The sequence below is a fragment of the Leucoraja erinacea genome, chromosome 8, assembly GCF_028641065.1.
Source record: "Leucoraja erinacea ecotype New England chromosome 8, Leri_hhj_1, whole genome shotgun sequence".
NCBI lineage: Eukaryota > Metazoa > Chordata > Chondrichthyes > Rajiformes > Rajidae > Leucoraja > Leucoraja erinaceus.
In genome coordinates, this window is record NC_073384.1 from 51,223,047 (window position 1) to 51,240,325 (window position 17,279).

The 17,279-nt window shown below is 44.3% G+C and overlaps 1 protein-coding gene and 1 long non-coding RNA gene across 2 annotated transcripts in view; one reads left to right on the forward strand and one right to left on the reverse strand.

Moving 5' to 3' along the window:
• LOC129699688 (BRD4-interacting chromatin-remodeling complex-associated protein-like) overlaps positions 1-14,177 on the reverse strand; it is a 68,735-nt gene extending 54,558 nt beyond the window's left edge. Inside the window, exon 1 of the mRNA XM_055639678.1 lies at positions 14,074-14,177. The gene's annotated coding sequence lies outside the window, so the exon portion shown is untranslated. The remainder of the gene's footprint in view (positions 1-14,073) is intronic.
• On the forward strand, positions 11,932-15,566 carry LOC129699690 (uncharacterized). The gene is made up of 2 exons (XR_008723914.1): positions 11,932-13,401; positions 14,845-15,566. It is a non-coding gene; the product is annotated as an uncharacterized LOC129699690 (long non-coding RNA).
• Positions 15,567-17,279: the final 1,713 nt, after the last annotated feature.

Consider the following 17,279-nt stretch of genomic DNA (forward strand, 5'->3'; position numbering starts at 1 on the left):
TACGACAGTTCCAGCAGACCACTCAAGCCTCTACTACTGGGCCAGGTCGTCCGTCTACGAACTTCAACTGGACATTCCCGTCTGGGCACTGTTGTTAGCCCAACTGACGAGCCACGATCCTACCTTGTGGACTGTGAGGGAGCGGTATACCGGACAAGTCAACAACACCTGCTTGCTGTGAGGGAGCCCCGACCACCGCCTGTTGGTCGCTATGCTCCGCCGCTCCAGTTCCTGCCGCCTTTTGCAATGTCTCCCACCCGTATGCCTTGCACCCCTCCATGTCCCTCAGTCTCCACTAACCACGGGGCTTCACCTACCGCATGTTTCCCCTTTCGGTCACCACAGGCCTCCACCGCGCCATTCTCGCCTCCAGGCTCTCCGTCTCATCTTTCTGGTGAGGGGGGGCAGGGTTTGGTCCGCACGCGCTCGGGCCGTGTCAGTAGACCTCCAGACAGATATGACGAGTATGTTTAACTCCATGATATGAGTGCCCTTCCACACTTGATCTTTAGGGGGAAGGATGTAGATTGATGATGCATGTGAACCAATCACACATAAGCCAGCATCACTAACTCCACCCCACTATAACACTTATACTACCACTCGTTCCCGGCACTGCCAGTCTGAGCAGCTAGGATGTACTGACAACCAACCGTCCTTAATGCTGTTAAGTTTCAGTGCTGATTAAAGATGTATCTGAATCATATACTGTATCTGGTGCTTGTTTACACTCACTAACAAGCACCAAGACCTGGCTTGGCTGGCGGTGAGGGGAGCCCTCCCAGTCAGATCCTTCCTGCACCGTCGGAACCTCACTGCCACCGCACGCTGCCCTCGGGGCGGCAGCTATGGAGAGGAGATGGTTGCCCACCTCTTCGCAAAGTGTGGATTTGCAAAAAGAGTCAGAAGGATGCAGGGGTCCCTGGAACGTTTTATCCCGAATAGCTCCGTCACAGAGGACTCTGTAATTTACGGACTGTTCCCAGGGACACATTCAGAGACTGACATCGAGTGCTGCTGGAAGGTCATCAACTCGGTGAAAGACGCTCTTTGGTCTGCCTGAGCATCGTTCACCACCCAGCAGAGCGAGATATCCATCAGGGAATGTTGCTGACTGGCCCGCTGCAGACTGCAGGAGTACGTGCTGAGGGACGCTCTGAAGCTTGGTGCAGCCACGTCAGGGCTCGGTGGGGGAGGGTCACAGCCTAAGGTCCTTCCACTCCTTTTTCGCACGGTTCACGTACTGTATATATTTATTACTTGAATAAAGTCTATTTTGAAATTTAAAAAAAAATTATTTCACATTTATCCATCTGCCATTCCGTTTTCCATTCCTTCAGTTGATTTCCATCTGGAATTCCTTTCTCACTTTCTTAGTTATCTACTGACTAACAAAAGCTATATCTAAAGGAGGTATAAACAGGAAAGACAAAATAAATATCTATGATTTCCAAAAAAAAAAAATTGAATGCTGGAAATGTAAAATTGTTTAAGTCAGTATTTAAAGCCAAATATTGAGAGATGAAATTAAGACTTAAAATGACAGGCAACTCAAAGTTTGGGATCATGCTTGCTGATTGAAATAAGGCATTTAGCAAAGCAGTTACCTAATCTGCGTTTGCTTTCCCAATAACAGAGAGCACGCCGTGAGTAATGCAATATATCAACTGGAAGAACTATAAGCAAATGAAAAAGTAATGCTGTCTTAGAGATGAGATGATCGAACTCTGTCAAGCGCATTCATCTTCATTTCCAAGTTTACTTCAGTTAGGTTTCCAAGGTGTTGAGTTTTTGCCTGATTCTGATTCTATATATTTTTTTTCCATAGTTTTCTTTGACATAGAAAAAGGCTTTAGAAAAAGTGCATGCCAGCTCATAGAGCAATCCTATTTTCCCTCTAAATTACTTTAATTTTTAGCTGGGGCTCCTTAATCTCACATTCAGTCACAATGTAGCCTATGTTAATTGTAGTAATTCCTACCTGAGGAATTTAACTATTTGGCCCATGTTTGATCCAAGCCACGAATGACGTTTGGAGCCAAGAGGCCCAGATTGGAACTTGTTGAAAAGGCTACTGAAGTGTAGGTGCTGTTTGACAACATGGTTTATATCACCTTCCATCAATTTTCTGACGACTAAGAGTTGCACCGATAGAATCCCTCCTAGCTGAGCCATAACAGATTTATTTGGCCTGCACTTTTGTGGATAGGGCTTATCTGTACAATTCCAGTTGATTAATGATTTATTTGGCATCACTGGCTTTGGGTTTGCAAACTGTTTCAGAGTTTTGTCACCTTTCCTTTAGCTCTTCCATTCATATCCAGATTAAAGCTCATCTTTTTGAAACCTAAAAGTATTTAATCCATTAGAAGAAGCCTCTCCCAATATCCCAAAGGCAGACAAAAATGCTGGAGAAACTCGGCGGATGAGGCAGCATCTATGGTGCGAAGGAATAAGTAAGTAAGTTTATCGGCCAAGTATTCACATACAAGGAATTTGCCTTGGTGCTCCGCCCACGTAACATGACATACAGTGACAGTTACGAATGACTCAGAAAACACTAAACATTAATAATAAAACATTAATGATGAAACAACATTGATCAAGCATGTGAACCAAAAAAATACCAGATCAAAGGGAGGTTACAGATTTTTGGCTGTTGAGTAGAGCAACTACTCGTGGATAAAAACTGTTTTTATGTCTGGCTGTGGCAACTTTGACAGTCCGGAGTCGCCTTCCAGAGGGAAGTGATTCAAAGAGTTTGTGGCCAGGGTGAGAGGGGTCAGAGATGATCTTGCCCGCTCGCTTCCTGGCCCTTGCAGTGTACAGTTCATCAATGGAGGGAAGGTTGCAGCCAATAATCTTCTCTGCTGATCGGACGATTCGCTGCAGCCTCCAGGTGTCGTGCTTGGTAGCTGATCCAAACCAGACCATGATGGAGAAGGTGAGAACAGACTCTACGATGGCCGTGTAGAATTGGACCATCATTGCCTGTGGCAGATTGTGCTTCCTCAGCTGCCACAGGAAGTACATCCTCTGTTGTGCCTTTTTGACTGTGGAGTCGATGGTAGCCACCCACTTAACTTCCTTGGAGATGATGGTTCCCAGGAACTTAAAAGACTCCACAAATGCGACTGTGGTGTTGTTGATGGTGAGTGGGGTGAGGGGAGGGGGGGGCTCACCTAAAGTCTACAATCAGTTCCACAGTCTTAAGAGCATTGAGCTCTAGATTGTTGCGATGGCACCAGGACGCCAGCTGTGACACTTCCTGTCTGTAGGCAGATTCCTCCCCATCCTGGATCAGTCCAATCAGGGTTGTGTCGTCCGCAAACTTGAGAAGCTTGACAGAGGTGTCTGTGGAGCTGCAGTCGTTGGTGTAGAGAGAGTAGAGGAGAGAGTACGCAACCTTGCGGTGCTCCTATGCTGAGTGTTTGCGGGTCCGAGATGTGCTTTCCCAGCCTCGCATGCTGCTTCCAGTGTCAGGAAATTGGTGATCCACTGACAGAGGGATTCAGGCACAGTCAACTCGGAAAGTTTGGAGTGTAGTAACTCTGGCACAATGGTGTTGAATGCAGAGCTAAAATCAACAAACAGGATCCTCGCATAGGTCCCCTGGCGGTCTAGGTGCTGTAGGATGAAGTGGAGGCCCAGATTGACTGCATCATCCACAGATCTATTGGCCCGATATGCAAACTGCAGAGGGTCCAACAGGGAGTTTGTAATATTTTTCAGCTTGGCCAGCACAAGCCTTTCGAGTGGCTTCGTGACTACAGAGGTCAGTGCGACAGGCCTGTAGTCATTAAGACAAGTAATCCTTGCCTTTTTGGGTACAGAGACAATAGCACAGACTTTGAAGCAGGCAGGGACAGTACTTCTGCAGGGACTGGTTAAAAATGTCTGTATAGACCGGTGCCACAGAGCTTAAGAGTAGAGGGGGAAACATTGTCAGGTCCTGGAGATTTCCGGCTCTTTTGTCCTCTGAAAAGCCTCTCCACCTCCTCTATTTTTATTGTTGATATTGGATAAGTTATGTTGTGCAGCACAGAGGGTGTGGATGATTGGGTGTGAAGTGGTGATTGGAGGGGGGTGGGTGTAGAGTGTAGTACAGTCTTTGCAAACTGAGGTCAGGCTGTGAGTGGGTGTGAAGTGTTGGTTGGGGTGGGAAATGGTCCAGTCTTTTCATACTGGAGTCTTGCCTTAAGTAGGTGTGACGTGGTGAATGGGAAGGAGAGGGTGCAGGGTCCATTCTTTGTAGACGGGTCTGGCTGTGTTGGTTGGGGAGGGGGTACCAGGGTTATGTTTCTGATTTTCAAACGCAGTAAAACTCATTCAGGTCGTTGGTCAGCTGACGATTGTCCAGAGAGCGGGGGGCTTTCCTCTTGTAGCTGGTAATTTCTTGCAAGCCCTTCCAAAGCTGAGAACTTGCTCTTCAACTTCTCAGAGTACCTTTCCTTGGCAGTTCTGATTCCTCTACTGAGCTTGTACTTGGCCTGCCTGTAGAGGTCTGCATCCCCGCTCCTGTAGGCCTTCTCTTTAGACCGTTGGAGCTGTCTGAGTTCTGCAGTGAACCAGGGCTTGTTGTTGTTGAACCATGTCTGGGTCTTAGTTGGAATGCATTGTCCTCGCAAAAGCTGACATATGATGACACATTCCAATCCGTACAGTCAAAGCAGGATTGCAGGTTCTCAATGCCCTCGCTTGTCCCCTTTTCGTTGTACTGACCACAGGCTTTGCAGCTTTTAGTTTCTGCCTCTAGGTCAGAATAAGGTGAACTATGCAATGATCAAAGAGACCCAGACCCGCCCGGGGAACAGAGCGATATGGTGGGGCAGGTAACATGAAGTCTGTATTTTGGAAGGTCACAGCTGAGGTTAGCTTTGTAAAGTCCCCCAAAACAATGACCATGGAGTCCGGGAAGTCACTCTCTATCCTCATTACCTGGTCAGCGAGTTGCATTTGCGCCTCACGTACGCAGGCTTGAGGGGGAATGTAAACTCCAGCGAGAATAAAGGAGTTAAATTCCCTCTGAGAGCAGAAGGGTTTGCAGTTTATAAAAAGGGATTCTAGGTTGGGAGAACAGAAATTTGACAGTACCGTGATGTCGCTGCACCAGTCCTGGTTGGTATAGAAGCATATTCCACCGCCTCTTGATTTCCCCGCTGCCTCCACTTTGCGATCCACTTTGTGAAGTTGGAAGCCAGCAAGTTGCAGCGCGCTGTCCGGGGTCGACTCACAAAGCCAGGTCTCGGTGAAACACAGGGCAGCAGCTCGAGAGAAGTCCTTGTTTGTCCGATGCAGGAGTTGCAGTTCGTCCACTTTGTTCTTGAGAGAACGTACTTTTGCCAGGAATATGCTCGGGAGTGGTGTGCGTGATCCTCGTTGCCGGAATCGGGTGAGAGCTCCAGAGCGTTTCCCACGGGTCCTCCTCCGTCTCAAGACCTTGAACGCAGCCACAGCCCCGCCAACGAGTATGTACAAATAATCCAGCGAGTGAGAGAAATCCGGAACGATGTTTGGAGGTACCGTATGTCCGATATTTATGAGTACCTCTCTTGTGAAATTAATCTTTGTAGGGTTTTACAATGAATAGGCGATGTTTTGGGGCGAGACCCTTCTTCAGACTTCCAATACCCTAGTGACTTTAACCAGTGAGTAGCTGAAGGATTTGTAAGAGCACTAGAAAATTAGAGAAGGGTAGGCCAATTGGCTTCTCGGGCCTGCACCGTCACCATTCAACATGATCATGATTGATACATGTTGGACTCAACTCCGCTTCAGTATGTTTCCCGTAACCTTTGATTTTTCAAAAACTTAACTGTCTCCATCTTAATTACATCTAACAATCTCATCTCCACCACACTAAAGGGCCTGTCCCACAAGCATGCGACTCCATGCGGCAAGCGCGACCTAAAGGGTCTGTCCCACGAGCATGCAACTGCATGCGGCAAGCGCGACCAATCCAGAAGCGGGGGCCGCGCGGAGGTCGAGTGAGTGACATAAAGTTCGAGCAAAGTCCGCGGGACGTTCACGCATGACGTACGGGGTCGAGGCAGCTGCGGGTCGGCAGGCCGTTGCCGCGCGGAATTTTTGAACACGGTCAGTTTTTCGGAGCCCCGCGCGATGTCGGGACCAGCTCCGCACAACTCCATACGGCTCCGGCGATCGAAGTGGGACCGGCCCCGCGAGGCCGTACACCTCAAGCGACCACGTTAGGTCGCGCTTGCCGCATGGAGTCGCATGCTTGTGGGACAGGCCCTTGAAGGGCAGAGTATTCCAGAGATCATTACCATCTGAAATATATTTCTATGTACAGTTTTAAATGAGCAACATATTTTGTGGTAGAACATAGAACAGGATAGCACAAGAAAAGGCCCTTCAGCACACAATGTGTGCAGAACATGATGCCAAGATTAGCTCTAATAACTAAGCTCAACTTCATTTTTTATCAACAGGGAATCAAGGAATACAGACCCATATATCTACTCTCTCGTTAGGATAACTCTCTCTTCCCATGAATTAGCCTGGTAAACCCTCCAATCTACTGAATCTGTTTTTAAAGAAGGAAACCATAACTGTCCATAGTATTTCAGATGTGGCCTCATGAACACCCGATACAACTGCAATCAAACTTCCCAATTCTTAAACTTCAACTCCTTTGCAATAAAGACCAACATGCTATTTGCTTTTTTAAATGCTTGTTAGATCTGTTTGTGAACTTTGTGTAATTCATGCACAAGCACTTAGACCCATCCGAACTTTACACACTAGCAGTCCATTTAGGTAATAATCTGTTTTTGATTCCAATTTTATCATTGATAGCAGCAAGATCTGTTTTACTGAGGAGAAAACCTATGAGAGCTAATTGAGGGGGAAATTAAGGCCTCTCAATTATGAATGTTACCTACAATTCTTGAAATTGTGTTAAACCATGCTCAGCTGTGATGCATCCTTAGGTTACGAGCCCAACAACTGTAAATTTTAATATGGGTAATTGTTACTTGTATCAGGTACCAACATTATTGGGCATCCGATGCAATTTAGTATTATAGCAGAGGGCATAGGCATATATTGGCCAACCATTTATCAGCAGTTTAACATATCTTTGGAAGCATGAAACAATATCGAAGGCTATCAGTGATCTCCGGCAATGACACATCTCTCCTGGAAGAGCACAATGCCTTTTACGCCTATTTCGAACAGGCAAATAGAGTTAGGATTAGGTTTATTAAGTTCCACCGAGGTGCGCTCCCCTACCGGATCTCATACATATCAGAGGCATTTCAGATTTGCTTTAATAAGGGTAAACACTTAGAAAGGATCCAGTCTGTCAGTGTCCCTGAACGAGTTCTGAAATCATGTGCCAATCACAGTGTCCATCTACATCATCAACCTCTCACTCCAATAGTCTATTGCCCCCATCTATTTTAAGGAAACCTCCATCATTTGAATCCCAGAGAAAAATAGGCAATCTGTCTCAATGACTACAGCCCAGTAGCTTACCACATCAACCATAATTAAGTGCTTTAAAAGATTGGTAATGGCCCACATCTGCACCATATCCTTCACACTACATTCATCACTGGATCACTTTGACAATAATAGTACCTATGCCAGGATGATATAGATGCCTGAAGATGGGTCTCGACCCATTACGTACTTGGCAAGATAAGCAAGTTTGCAGATGATACGAAAGTGGGTGAAATTGCAGATAGTGAAGGTCTTTAGGTTGGCCGGGTGGGCTGAGGAATGGTTGATGGGTCCATCTGCATATGTCTGTACCAGCACTGCTCCTAAGCCGACCGGACTAGCATCTGCTATCACTTTTGTTGGTGCAGCTGGATCATAATATCCAAGGGTTTCTGCACTCATTATAGACTGTTTCAGTGATTTGAATGCCTGTCTCTGTTCACTACCAAACTGGAACCGTTCGTCTTTCCTGGTCAACTTTCTCAGCGGATCTGCCAGTGTAGCAAAATTTGGAATAGATTTTGCACGATAATTGACCAGTCCTAGAAAACTCCTCATCTCGGTTGCATTCTGAGGTTCACGTGCATATGCAACAGCTTTCACTTCTTTTTTGGCTGGGTTCAGCCCTTCACTTGTGAGTCTGTGTCCCATGAAATCCATCTCAAAGATGCCAAACTTGCACTTGTCTTCATTCACAGTGAGTCCTGCTTCTTGAAGTTTAGTCAACACTAGCTTCAACCTCCTGTCATGCTCCTCATGAATTGATGCATGGTCGATAATGTCATCTGATATGTTTGCTACTCCAGGTACACCTTGAATCGCTCTGTGGATTTCCTACTGACAGATCTAGGGAGCAGTAATGATTCCAAGCATCAGTCTTTTGTACCGTTAGAATCCGCAGTGAGTGACGAATGTTGTCACCTCTCTTGACTCTGGATGTAATTCTGAATTCCACCTGATGATATCCCCACGAGATCAATTTTTGGAAAACACCTTACTGGTTGATAACTCTTGTAGCACCTCATCAACCGTAGGAATTGGGTGCCTTTCCCTGTTTATTGCCTCATTGGCTTTCCTCAATTCAACGCAGTCTAATGTCATCATTGGGTTCGGCACAATCACAACTGGACTCACCCATGGTGTCGAAAGTTCAACTGGTTCAATAATGTCCTGATCAATCAACTCCTTGATTTTAGCTTCTACTTTTCCACAAAGTCCAAATGGCGTTCTCCGCACCGGTTGAGCTATCGCCTTGACATTTTCATCAATGGCTAACTTCACTTGCCGGCCTTTCAATTTTCAAACCCCTTGGAATACTGAATGAAATTCCTGCCTCATGTCATCATATGACTGCACTGAATTGACATGCACTCCAATGTGAAGCACTCCCAGCTCTCGAGCTGTATTTCTACTCAGCAGAGATTCTCCCTTCTCCTCCATCACCACGAATTCTGTTTCAGTTTCTCTATCTCCGACTTCTACTTTAGCCGTGAAACATCCAATGGTCTGCAATGGTTTAGTTGCAGTGTATGGATATAACTTCCTACTACACCTCCTTGACGTGCACTTGATTTTCTGCTGTTTCAAGCATTCCCAAAGTTATCTGTCAATTACGTTGCTGTCGCTACCAGAATCTACAATTACTGGCACTGTAACACCTCCGATGGTCACCGCAACTTTCTCGTGATGGCTCTCATTCAATGCAAACTAATAATTCATTTTAACAGCATGCTCACCAGCTTTATCACTGTCGTCATCACTTCCAAAATCCGCTTTTACGCGACGGACATGGTCCTTCTTTTTCTGCCACGGTCTGTCTTTCATTTCACTGGCCTTCCCTTTCTTGTTGTAATCACTTGTCTTGTCCCTAGGCTTACTTTTACATTTCTTTGCAAAATGATCTTTATCTCCACATTTCGTACATGTTCTACCTTTTGCTGGACAACATGCATCTTTCCCTATGTGACCCTTGTTGCACACCTGTAACACTCGATCTCACGTTCAGGCATACTTTTTGGTCTACCATAGGACAGCTGGTTAACATGCCCAGTCTTGGAATCTTTCAATTTCATGCTGTGAAATTGTCCTTCAACAGAGCTGCTGCAATCGACAAAGGTTTAACTCACTCCCCTTTTTCTAGCAGCCTTCTCCTGAGCTTGTCTAACCTGCAATGTTAGACAACCTGATCCAATATCTGGATTTCCACATCAGCAGCCGCATATGTGCATCCTGTCTGAGTCCAAATTGAGCAACAGTCTCGCCCTCTTCCTGCATTGCTTTACGGAATAAATGGCGCTGAAATGTTGCATTCGGCACCACCACATGACTGTTCAAAGCATCAATGGCTTTCTTATAGTTTTCCTTCATTTCTCGAACTGCCGCTGTGTATTCTGCCCCGGGGTACTCTCCTCAAGAAAGAGCGCTCGACTGTCAACATAAGCTTCGAATTCCTGCAGCCAAGCATTCCACTTCACGCTGACGGTACTCGCATCACCCATCGGATCAAAGTGTGGAACTCCGCGAAGTGCTAAAAAATCAGCTCCAGCGACTGCCATTTCTAAAATAAAATATTTTTCCAGCTCGTAGCCACGGATTCAGAATCCAAAATATCCTCATTGCCAATGTCACATCCTGCCCTCACACGTGGAATAATAATGATACTGACACAATATTTTGAAGTTACATTCCTTGGTCTCCGTATTTATTATCTCACTCCACCATAGCCCCCTGCCTAGGCTTATACAGTGCACATGCGATCTGACCTCCAAGTCAGCTGATACAAAGGTCATGATATTTGTATATCATGACTCGAGGAGGAGCCATCTTGGGGAACGGCTGATAACCATCAGCCGTCCGTTTAATTCATTTATTTTTCAGTTTTTAGTTAGTCTTGTTCTTCGTTTGTTCGGAGAAATGGACTTCTTAATGTGGGGGGAAGGAGGTAATCTTACTTCTAGGTCCGTACCTGGTCGGTGAGGCAGCTTTTTCTCCAGGCTGCCCGTCGACCCGTCCTCGTGGCTACCAGCGGGCGTGGAGTTCCGTTTCCTGGCAGGGACCGCCCAGCACCTCGGCTTCGGTGGCGGCACAGTGCTGGAGCGCTATCGCGGAGCGGGCGATGCCTTGCCTGGGTCGCCGCGCTGGAGCTCCGGTGAGCTGGACCGCCGTGATCATCACCTCTGGCTGCGGGTCTGCGGAGCGGAGCGGGCAGTACCAACATTAACATCGGGAGCCTGGGAGCTCCAACCCGGTGCATCCTTGTCGGCTTCGGAAGCCGACAATCCCCTGCTAGGAAGCGGCCGTTCCAGGTGGCCCAGCCGCTGTGAGGACTCTCCCGACGCCGGGGCAACAGCACCCAGCCAGAACGGCCAGGAACATCGGGCCTCCGTAGAGGGAACAGCAGTGGCCTCAATAGGCCCGACTTCTGGGAGAACTGGGGTTGGGGACTGGACATTGTGCCTTCCCCCACAGTGGTAACCACTGTAGGGGTTGATTTTTCTGTGTGTAAGTTACTTTGTTAAGTCTGTGTCCAAGATGGCTGTCGGAAGGGAGAGTGGACGCTGGCGCGCTTTAGCTGCCGCTGCTCTCTCTTCACATTGTGTTTTTTTGATTTTTTGATTTTGTGTCTTTGGAGCGATTTCTATCTTTAATTTGTGTATTGATGATGTCCTTATTATTTATTTTTCTCCGACTATATGCTTTTTTCTCTTCTGTTAATCTTTGTAAGGTGTCCTTGAGATTTGAAAGGCGCCCGAAAATAAAAAATAAAATTTATTATTATTATTATTATTATTATCATCATGGCTCATTGTCCTGACCGACCCTAAAACATCATCATTTCAGGATGTTTGACAGATTGTGAGGATTTTCTCACAGGCTCTGCAACTGATTTCCAAACACATTAGCTACGTTGGCCCTGAACCAGAAAATGGCTTTCATCACTGAATAACACCTTTATAAGAGTCCTCCACATGTCCAATCTTTATGTTTTAAGGCCCACAGGTGCTGTTTCTTCTTCAACGCAACAACTAGAAGTTGTTTTTTCACAGGTCTTCTAACTGTATGACCAACTTCAATTGGGTGTCAGCACACAATGCTTGAGCTTATTAAGAGACACCTGCTGCCACCAAATCAGGATATCACCCTGATCCATCATATTTCCCCAAATCAGTAAGATTTCATCTTTTTGAGTCGTCTTCATTTTGCGGATGCATCTTCCCGTCCTTTTCCCGACAGCGATCCGGTTTCAGACCCTCGTGTGACAATCCTGGATCCAGAAACCTGGCTCACCCCACCAACTTTGTGATCTCTTGCTGTGATTTTGAGCAATGTTGATGCAAGGTTATGATCTTTGTTCACGTCCTTAGTGCGATACCCATTTTGTGAATTGCTTTATATCTATTTTGTGAATTCTAGTCATCCCCTTGTTTATCAATCCTCATCTTCTTGAATTCTTATTGGTTCTCTTCGTGAATTAGGTTAGTCTATTTCTGTCGGATTCCTCCATTCCCTGTGTTCTGATTTGTTGTGATACAATACTTATTATTTTTTTCTAAGCTACATTTCTTTTTAAAAATCATGGTTTTAAGTGAAAAAGAGCAACAGTGAGTGCATCATCCATCCGCTGAAGGCAATTTCGCTGAAATCACTGGAAATGAATACCCAGAGAATGAAAAATGATCAGAAGGTTTTTGGAGAGATTCATGAGGTTTCAGAAAAATATAAGAAATGGTGGACACAGAAACTCATCGTATGAAAAAAATTGTAAAATCGACCAGTGATGTCGTTATTTTAGATAAGGATGTAGGTTGTCATTAAATACATATTATGCTACATATCAACAGATAATCAACAAGCCACATAACGATTTTACAGTTTGCAAGTAAAATGTATGAAAAAACGTTGGGCTTCTCAAGCAATGAAAATGGCGTCGCTTCAGCAAATTTAAAGTGCGCAACCGCTGCTGGCACTGCGCCAGCTTGATCATCTACAGTACACGACGACCTGAGATTTGAATTAACATTGTCTCTTAATGGAAAATTCTATTCTGCTTATTGCCAACGTGGTCAAAGGAGAGTGTAGTAGTTTGTTACAGTAAACTTTTGATTTTTAAACGAAAACAAAAGGCCGTAAAGGAAGGCACTGATTTCACTGGGGCAAGTACCGTCAAAATTAAGGAAATTAAACAGCTGCAAGGATCCAGTTCTTTAAAAAAAAAACACGGTTTAAAGTTAAAAGCGAGAGCGGTTTCAGTTCTTTTAAAAAAAGATGGGCTGAGACCGAGCTTCAAATCCCGCCCACAGCGAGATGCAGTGGTTAAAAACATATTCCACAAACTGAACATCAGATCGTGCTTTCTTTCCTCGTTACAACAACTTTAGTTGCCGTCCAGCAAAGGAAAGAAAAGGGATTTTTTTCTAATTTAAATCAAGCTTTTCCGACGAGGTAGGACAGGCGCTAAATCAGCTAAAGTGACGGACCGAATGCAATGAAGAGAGGCGATGCCGGAGATTCTTAGCCCAGGTTTTATATTTTATTTCCAGAGATCGGTGCGAGCAGCAAAAGGGTGGAAATCGGCTTAAAATTGAATAAGATGAAGGGGAAGGAGAGGGATTCACTGATATCGCCATGTTGCGCGAAATCGACAGCTCGCCCTCGGCACTTAAAATGGAAGCTTTAATTTTAAACAAAATCATTTAAACAAAAACTCGAACGAATCGAGTCGAAATGATTCGGGGAACCTTAAGGGGAACTTAAAAGTCTTTTTTTTTTAAAGAAACAAAAAATCGGCATCCAAACCCGCCCGTTGCCATAAACAAGCGTAGACGGAAAGGCTTCACTCGGTTTTTTTCCTCTACTCGCGATGGGCTTTAGGTTTATCTTATTTTAGCTGTTCGGGAGGAAGCAGCTGCTGGCCAACGGTAGTAGAATGGGCAGGTGTGTATGTGTGTGCGAGATTTTTCTTTTAACGCTCCAGATCCAGAAGAAGCCGCCTAGCAGCCTGGCTTCGTCCATCTTTAGGCGGGCTTCTGCTTCTCTTCGGGGGGAAGCCGAGGAAAAGTAGTGACGGTGGTGGGAAAAAAACCTACTGGGAAAAATCTAGACCCGTCGCTTTGAAAAATAACCCCGTGAGGTCCATTTACCAAATGGCGTTTCCAACACCCGCCCGTGACTCCAGATAAAACCGCTTAGAAAGCAGGAAAAAGAGGGAGGGATTTCAGACGATTATTTCCCTCTCCCTCTCGGGCGTCTATTTTTTTTAAACTCATCGTGATCACGGGGGCGGAAAGTAAAACTATATTTTCGACCGGCTCTTTACAATCAATGACTCATTTAGTTTGGGGAGAGGGTGGAGATGAGGGGCGAAAGGTTTTTTTTGAAAAGTGCAGATGCTTTTCTTTTGGTGGTGATGGTTACTGTTGTCGTTGATGGGTGATTTTTTTCCCCCTCCTCTTTCAGCTGCAGCTTCTAAAGGCGGGGAGGTGATTTTTCTAAAAAAAATATTTCCCTTAGACCCTATTTTTTTTCCTTTCCCCCCCTCCCCGAAGGAGTTGGGTTTTTTTCCTTGAAATTTTTATCGCAAAATTATAATACACTGAAGGAACTCACCGTCATGAAGCGTGCCTTGTCAACGGGGTTTCCTCGCCATCAAATCAGGGGCGAGATGACCAAGAACAAAAAAAAATCCACTCAACACACAAGCAAAATAAGAGCTGTTCAGGGCATTTTCCTGCAAGGAAAAAAAAATACTTTTTCGCCTCCCAAGTTATATGCATATTTTTAAAGCGGGATCTCTGTATTTTTTTTATTAAATGCATCTTTTTCGAACTTTTTGTCCTGCATTTGGACTTTTTTTTGGAAGGGGGGGATGTTTGAAACTTCTTTGCACTTTTCTTTTTAAAATGACAGCTGTCGATTTGAAAATGCTTTTAATAAATAGCTTTTTTTTTGCCATTCCTCTCTTTGTGTTTCGATGAATAATATATATATATATATATTTAAAAACGCCTATGCATTCTCTCCACCAACCGTCATCAGGTACGGGAAAGAGTTTATAAATAGATGTCTCGGTTACGTGTCTTTTTAAAATTTGCATTGATCTGTCCTCCCAAGAAATCCATACGGATGAATTAGAAACATAAGATTGAAATAAATTTAAATATATTAAAACTAATTGGAATGTGTTCCGTGGGTGATGAGGAAGGGGGGAGGGGGGGGTCTCGCAATCACATGACCCGGCCATTTGCAAGATGATTTTACTCAAATGAAGGTCGTGTCGACTACATGTATATTTTGCATCGATTTTTTTGCTTTTGTGCAATAACCCCGCGTGAAGTCTGAAAAGTAAAATGGTTCCCTCCCCTTCCCACTTGCTTTCAGTGAGCCCAGCGTGGCACCGGGGTCCTTGCCCTGAACCAAGCGTGCGTGCGCATCCACCCCGCCGGCCGGCCGCGCCCCAGGCACCGCCCACACCGCCGCTCATTGGTCGCCTTCCACAGAGACTGAGGTTTTGCTGGGGAGCGCTTCACCTCAAAGATCCTATAGCTTCCCCTCCTGCTCTCTGTCCCGCTGAGTTTCTCCATCCAGCTTTTTATCTCTTATCTGCCTTCCCACTCCGGTAACTTTGCATTTTTCCCAGTCCGCCCTTTTATTTAGCGGCGTTTGGACTAGTTGCTTAAAGACAGCGTTGACCTTTCACCCTGTATCCACGCCTTCCTTCAGTAGAAGGAATGTAGTTGAGTTTCGCGAATCGCCCCTGAACTTTCACGTACTGTGTTGGAATTCAGTTTTGCAACAACAGTGATACGAGGGAAGTGACCCTTAGACATAATCGACTTTGTGTAACTCGGGTTGAGATCATGGTGTCGTTTGATTTTCGTTGCAGTGCAGATTGCAGCATAATCTGCAATGTTAGATGCTGTCTCACCTGCTGAGTTTCTCCAGCATTTTTGTCTACTTGCTACTTCCTTAACGTTTGCTAATAGTAGATTCCACTTTCAATAACTCCGACGTGTAAATGGTTACTAAAATGTTTTGTGACTCGTTCAACTCGGGCGTTTTATTCCTGCTCCATTAAATAAAAACATATTAAAATCCGAAAAGTCTGTAAACTTTTTAGTAAATCAATATAGACTGTGTCTGGTGATTGGGTTGAAAGCATATATTCAACACGGTGAGCAGGTCTGTCCACGCAAAGTACTGTTTTGATTCCAAACCATTTTGTTTATCTGAGGAATAACGCTGGAATGAATAGTTCGTTATTATCAAATTGTGAATATGCAATTTGAACTAATACTAGATGGAATTTGAACTAGAACGTATGCTTCACTTGTACAAATAGGGAAATGAACGGTTCTCTTCAACCACAATACGATAGGGTTCTGAAACACTGCCTGAAATAAGCACTACCACATTTAAAGTAGTTGAAGATTATGTCTTGCAGGGTATTGAATGATGTTTTGGAAGGCCAGATTGCAGCAATGTTTCAAAATTTTGAGATTTTAAAAATCAAGTCTAATTTATCCCATCAGATAAAGCATAAAAAGAAGTTTAATTTGACAACTAATTCACTTTCATATCTTCAGTATTAAAAAAGTTATGGCCATTTTCATACTCGGAAATTAGCATTTGTTCCCTATTGCTTTTTCATTGACTTAACACAAAAGCTGTGATCGAGAACTGTCAAAAGCCCATAAGAATTAAGAGATCTGAAATACATTTTCAGTTATTGTAGCTTGACGCATTCTGAAACAAATATGAAACAATCTTACTTAGATGACTTGAAATTAAAGCATATAATTAGTTAGTTACGTAATTACAAAATTCAATTACTAGATCTAAACATCTATCCATTTCTTAAGAATAGATTAACATTTTTAAATAGCTTAAGTGTCCAAATAACATTCACACAAGAATTCACAATATAACATAATTTTAAAATCTCATTGTCATGGTTTTATAGGCCAAATGGAAGGAATTTAATGTTTAATACCTGTAAATTAATGGCCATTTAAATCAGCTTGCGTGTGGGTTTTTCTGGAACGCGATCAATTGGATTGTTGCGGTTGCGGTGGATTTAAACCCTTATCGGCAGCAAAAACACAGCCGGTTCGTTCGGGGGGAAAAATCACCGTTTCGCAACTTAAAATGTGAATTAAATACATCTGAAGAAACGCTTTTATACATAAAAACAAACTACTTTCTTTTACCTGTCCCCAATGTAAAATCCGGCCGCGTTGACGGCTTCAGAAGCTGATTTTAAAATCACTCCAGCGATTAACTTGTCAGGCGAATTTTTAAAAAAAACACAGAATGGCCGTCGGAACGATTCTTTAGCAAACGCTTGCACGCCAACAAAATATAATCCAGGACCAGGTCGGAGAAAACCGTGTTTTAACCCCTCCCCCCTCAAACACGGCAAAATTGCGCACACGGCCAGTGGCAGAATTGCAGCGCCGCTGAAGGTAAGATTTGTAACAAACCTACAGATTGGTTGATTACACTATTTCAATTAATTATTTATAATTTTTTGACAATTCAACAGGCTTTAGTTATTTTTTTATTTCAGTTATGGCACTGCCAACACTATTCAGACATAATATCAGCATAATCTGTACTTATTGGCATACTTAGAAACTTAAAATAATGCAGAAGAAAGCCAACAATGCCAAAGATGAACAAGGTCTCAAAACATAACAATTCTACCAGGAAGAACCCTGGTAACATCTTATTCTGGCGAAACTGCATCACGTCTAGGAGAGTCACTGCAGAGAAGCATGGAGGTGAGCCAGGATGCAGTATGCACCAGCCTCCCT